Genomic DNA, 6,289 nt, shown 5'->3' with positions numbered 1-6,289 from the left:
GCTATAATATTGCATGCAATGAAATAAATGACAAAATCTTCCAACGTCTGCAGAGGTTTTTTGGAGGGAAGACGGAGAACGATTTTTGAAACTTGTTCATCAGGTCAGATGTCTGACACATTCCTGCCTCCATGCACTTTTTTCAAGTGACAGGTTTACCCGATAGTGACAGATAGCTAATTAGGATCAATTAAGGACCAACTTAGGCCAAGATGCAGACACTGCTAAGAATTTCAGTGTATAGGACTACTCCCCTGCCTCCCCCACTCCTACCCCAGAGTCAGGAGGTCTGCAGCATCCTTGACCTTGCCATCTCATGCGGTCTTGCCATTTCCACCATATCAGTCCATCAGACCATCTTATATTCCTTGTACCACTCTCCACTCACATCCCCTTTCCATATTCCAACCTTATTTCCTGGAAATATATCCACAAGTCATTTGCAACTGCACTTTCAAATTTCAAAATGCCTAGGCCTTTTCCAACCCTAATTCGCCATAACAGTTCTTCAGTTACTCATTTGCTCAACCGCACCCTCACCTCCACATCTGTAGTCATTGTCCCCACCAAAACATTAGTCTCTTTCACCCAAATCATTCCCTCTGGCATGGCCCTCAACTCTGCCCTCTAAAATCCAAGAGGCACAGATCTGAACAGATAAGGAAGGTTAACAGGTTTAGCCATCCATTGTCAGTGCTGGCTGCCACACATGAGGAAGCTGTAGAATCTAAGAGGAATGTTGAAGGTAAAATAATTAGTTCGTACTTCTACTGGAATCAGCTCAAAGCATGGCATGCTGCCATAAAGGTAGTAATTAAGAGCAGAGCATTGGTTTGACAGTTCATTTGTTTAATTTGTCTGTGCACGTTTGCAGACAGGAGCAGGCAGTTCAGTTTGGGTTCATGAGGAAAGATCAGTTGGAAGATTTGCTTGAGCTTGCAGCTACTAGAAGAAATCTACAGTGGTCCACGTAGAGCCTTGTGGCAGAAAGCAGTCAGCTTGAATAGTTAATCTTGTAAAGAGCTGCACAGGTGCTGTGGGAGCAGACTGGGAAAAAACAGTCTACATATGTTCGAAGCCAGGACAAGGAGCTGAACAGTCCACAGTCATGAGGTCTTTAAAGAAAACTGAAGGATCCCTTAGCCAAAAGCAAACAGAAGGATCCCCACATTTAAAGTTTATTTATTAGTCACAAGTAGGCTTACATTCACACTGCAATGAAGCTACTGTGAAAATCCCCTAGTCGCCACACTCCGGCACCTGTTCGGGTACACTGAGGGAGAATTTAGCATGGCCAATCCACCTAACCTGCACCTTTTTGGATTGTGGGAGGAAACTGGAGCACCTGGAGGAAACCCACACAGACATGAGGAGAACATGCAGACTCTGCACAGTGACCCAATCTGGGAATTGAAGCCGGGTCCCTGGCGCTGTGAGGCAGCAGTGCTAACCACTGTGCTACCATGCCGCCATACATTGCATCTTGAGATAAGTAAATTCCAGAGGTTTTGAGGCATAACTTTTGGGTTGGTCCCAGGTGACTAAGTCTTCAAGATTTTGTAAGATAAAGGAATTCCTGCGGGGAAGTAAAAAGTAGAACTGAGTCTTCGTAAGTTATTGTTTGGGGTGCTTGCTTTCTTGAATTTCTTTTGGTATATAAAGTTTGTTTTTGTTTAAAAAAGATATCTTGTGATGTAGTCTGTTGGTTAATTGCTGGGTGGTCGGATTTTTTCTTTAAGGGTTAATGGTCCCTAACAGGATCATAACATCTGTTCCTTGGCGACACTGTCCAAAAACATAGTGTAGTTTCCCACATGTACACTACACACACCTTACCACCACCTCTCCCCACCTGTTACTAAATTATCAGACTGCTAGTCTGACATCAGGTATTGGACGAGCAGAAATTTCTTCCAAATAAATATTGGGAAGTCCAAAGTCATTGTTTTCGGACCCACTACAAACTCCATCCCCTTCCTTGGTAACAGTCTGAGATTAAGCCAATCTGTTCACAACCTTGGTGTCAAGTTTGACGCCAAGATGAGCTTTGGACTTTATATTCACATTATCACTAGATCTCATTTCTGCTCCTGAACATACCTGACTTTGCCTAACGCATTTGCTGCTGAAATGCTCATCCATGCCTTCATTATCTAAAATTTGACTGTCCCAAACTCCTCCCACATCCTAAAAACCAAAGGTCATTGAAGGCTCTGCTGCCTGTCTCCTTAATCACACCAGTCCCATTCACCTCTTATCCTGTGCTCGCTGATCTATATGGCTCCTGGTTAAGCAATACCTAAATTTTAAAATTCTCATGCTTGTTTTCAAAGATCTCTCCTCCTGTGATTACCACCAGCCCCACAACCCTCCAAAATATTCTTGCTTCATCTAATTCTGTCCTCTTGAACACATCTGGCACCATATCTGGTTGTGTCTTAAGTTTCCTAGGTCCTAAACTCAAGTTTCCCCTCCCTAAACGGCACGGTAGCACAGTGGTTAGCACTGCTGCTTCACAGCTCCAGGGTCCTGGGTTTGATTCTCGGCTCGGGTCACTGTCTGTGTGGAGTTTGCACATTCTCCTCGTGTCTGCGTGGGTTTCCTCCGGGTGCTCCGGTTTCCTCCCACAGTCCAAAAATGTGCAGGTTAGGTTGATTGGCCAGGTTAAAAATTGCCCCTTAGAATCCTAAGATGCGTAGGTTAGAGGGATTAGCGGGTAAATATGTGGGGGTAGGGCTTGGGTGGGATTGTGGTCGGTGCAGACTCGATGGGCCGAATGGCCTCCTTCTGCACTGTAGGGTTTCTATGATTTCTAAACGATCCCACCTCACTTTTCTCCTGTAAGACCGCCCTACTGCTTCTGACCAAACTTTCAACCATCTACCCTAACATCACCTCATGTAGCTCAATGGCAAGTGTTGCTTTATAAACAATTGTGTGAAACATCTCAAGATGAAGATGAAGAATCTTCCTTGGAATGTACGAGAGCGAGGTGTATAAAATCATGAGGGACAGATGAGGCACAAGGAAGGGGAATTGAAAACTAGAGGACATAGGTTTAAGATGAGAGGGCAAAGATTTACAAAGAACCTGAGGGGTAACTTCTTCGCGCAGAGGGTGGTACATATATGGAACGAGCTGCCAGAGAAAGTGGTTGAGGCAGGTACAATAGCATTTGGATAAGACCATGAACGGGAAAGAATTAGAGCAATATGGGCCAAACGCGGCCAATTGGGACTAACTGGGAGGGCACCATGATCGCATGGACCGGTTGGGTCGAAGGGCCTGTTTTGCTCTATGCCTCTATGATTTATTACTTTATTGAGGTGCAATACAAGTTGTCATCCTAATCTCTCCTCCTTTGGTTAGGTGTCAATGTTTATCTGACAATGTTCTTGTGGAGCATCTCGGGATGGTTCACTAGATTAAAGAAGCTATAGAAATACAAGTGTCAAAGTTTTTTCAACAACTTTGATACTTTCTTGTGACAGTCATTAAGATTTTGGGGAGAGTATTTCCTTTTACAACAAAGAACAGATCAGTCACACTCTATATATCGGACTGTAATGTATTAACAACTCTTCACATCTATTCTGGGACATGCTGCATCAACTTTCCAGCTAAATGAGAGAAAAACTATTTGCCCACTGATACCAGCTCCAAGAGTGATTTATATCAGTCTGATAGGGTCAGAGAGATGGGGGAAAGAGGCAAAGATAGAAAATATTGAACTTTAATTTGTTGTTCTAAAATAAAGAGAGAAAACTGGTCAATTCTATTTATTATTTACATGATTAATCACAATGCTGGTATTTTAAAACAGTATTTTTGTTTCTAATACTAAGAAGTGCATTCCATTCTTACAAGACTAGCTGGAGTACAGCTCAGGCAATGATACCAACCGGCTCTATCCACCAGCTCCCCGGGCCTTGCTCCTTCTGACTGTGGGAGATCCAGCCGGCCAGCCCCGTCAGCTTCTCTACAATAACTAAACAAACATTTGTTTTTGGCCACGGCTTGCCGGAAGCAAAGGGGACACAATGCATTGTTTTTGCTTTGCGGCAGCAGAGCTCTGTCCCTCCGCTCTCTGCTGTGCCATCGGAGCCATCCTCACCGCAACGGAGTTCATTCAGCAGTTAGAACATGTCTCAATCCACTCTGCAACTCCCAGCGCACACACACACAGACCGGCTCACAAAGCGCCCTGCATGGCTCTCAACTCGATTATCCTGAAAAATATACTCCTTACAAAGACGTTTGAAGAAACAGAGAGAGAGAGAAGCATTAAGACAATTTCACTTTCCAGTCTTTAAGCCACATACCTCGCGATTGAATCCAAACCACCAAGCTCCCCTTTGTCTCAACTCAAACTTCGCTGCTTTCACTTTTTTCTTTCCATCCCTCGCTGAGTAAAACTTCCACTAATGTCACGTCTCACCTTCTGCGCAGAGTCTATTCCTTTACATGATCCCAAATTTCTCCAAGTCTTTTCTAAAAGGTTTTGGGGGGTTTTTTCTCCCCTTTGTTGTCCTCTTTTCCCAAACACCCTGAATGGAACAGAGCAGCACCAGCAGCAGCAGTGTGTGTGTGTGTGTGCAATGGCGCCGGGCTGTTAGAGACTCTCCCTCCTCACTCTGTGGGTGGTCTGCCTCTCCAACACAATCCACACACACTGAAGGCAGGAAAACTGCAAACACACAACTGGCAAACTTCACACTTCTGCCCAACTAAGCAATTGGCCTGCCTGCTTTCTCTAAATATCAACTCAATGCACGTTTCAAACTAGTATATATATTTAAAAGAATATTTGTTAATTATCCGAACTCCTCACCGCCCTTCTAGACTTTTTTTTCATACTGGGAGAAGTGAAATACAATATATTTGAAAAGCTACTAAAAGTGGGTCTGACCCACTGTCATTTTACTTGACTGCTCTTGTCCACTTTGTTCGCAAACAGTCCACACTAATTCAGCATCCCAATGAGATCAAACATTCCCGCAAGTTTCCACTCCCCCTTCCCGTGCTCACAGGCACACCAATCACAACATGCAACCTGAAGCGTCTATATTTCTATAGTGCCTGGTGGCCCTTCCGCCCCCCCCCCCCCCGAAGTCGAAAAAGACCAATCGCCTTCTTCACCCTCGCCCCATAACGACATTCAGCTTTTAATGGTTGTTCCACTTCTGTTATTTGCTGCATTGCATAGTGAAATTCTGAACCGGTTTAAAGGAGGGGTGAGGAGAATACATACGGGACAGTGGATGGTTGGCAGCAATTGAAACCAAGGTTTCTGCTGTTACCTTAAATAGGGATGTCCAGCTTTCTGAATCTGGAGGCCTGGATAAATCGAGGCAAAGCCAATGGGAAGGTTGCATATTTTTCTTCAGTTGTGCAGGATTTTTAGACGCAAAAATTCCGGATGCACATATAGAAAGGAGAAAATTTCTTATATTTAAGAAATATCTCCAAAAGTCATACAAAATCTGAACGCAGCAACTCTTTGCATACAAAAGTGAGACTCCAGAGTTAAGCATGCATACCCACAAAAAGTGATGCTTAACTACGGCTTGAGTCACTGTCTGTGTAGAGTTTGCACATTCTCCCTGTGTCTGCATGGGTTTCCTCTGGGTGCTCCGGTTTCCTCCCACAGTCCAAAGATGTGCGGGTTAGGTGGATTGGCCATGCTATATTACCCATAGTGTCCCAGGATGTGTATGTTAGAGGGATTAGCAGGGTAAATGTGTGGGGTTGCGGGAACAGGGCCTGGGGTGGGATTGTTGTCAGTGCTGACTCAATGGGCTGAATGGCCTCCTTCTGCACTGTATGATTTCTATGATTCTATTGCTATGATTCTACAATTCTGTGACATTCTGGCTGGTTCCCGCCCAAACTTTTTAGGGCAAAAGCAGTGTAAAGTACTGGAATTTGTGTGTCAAATTTGTTCAATCATAGGGTATGGATCACTGACAAGGACAGTATTTATTGTTCATTCCTAATGTCTTTAAGAAGGTGCTGGTGCCTTCTTGAATTCAACTGAACGACTTGTCAAGCCATTTCAGAGGACAGCTAAGAGTCAACACCATTATCATGGGTCTGGAGTCACTCATAAGGCAGAATATGGCACAGTGGCAGTGGTTAGCACTGCTGCCTCACAGCGCCAGAAACCCAAGTTCAATTTCGGCCTCGGGTGACTGTGTAGAGTTTGTACTTCCTCCCTGTCTGCGTGGGTTTCCTCCTACAGTCCAAAGTTTTGCAGGTTACGTGATTTTTCCGTGCTAAATTGTCCCTT

The sequence above is a fragment of the Mustelus asterias genome, chromosome 17 (assembly GCF_964213995.1).
Source record: "Mustelus asterias chromosome 17, sMusAst1.hap1.1, whole genome shotgun sequence".
Lineage (NCBI taxonomy): Eukaryota > Metazoa > Chordata > Chondrichthyes > Carcharhiniformes > Triakidae > Mustelus > Mustelus asterias.
The sequence above is the reverse complement of the archived record's forward strand: the minus strand, read 5'-3'. Positions refer to the sequence as shown.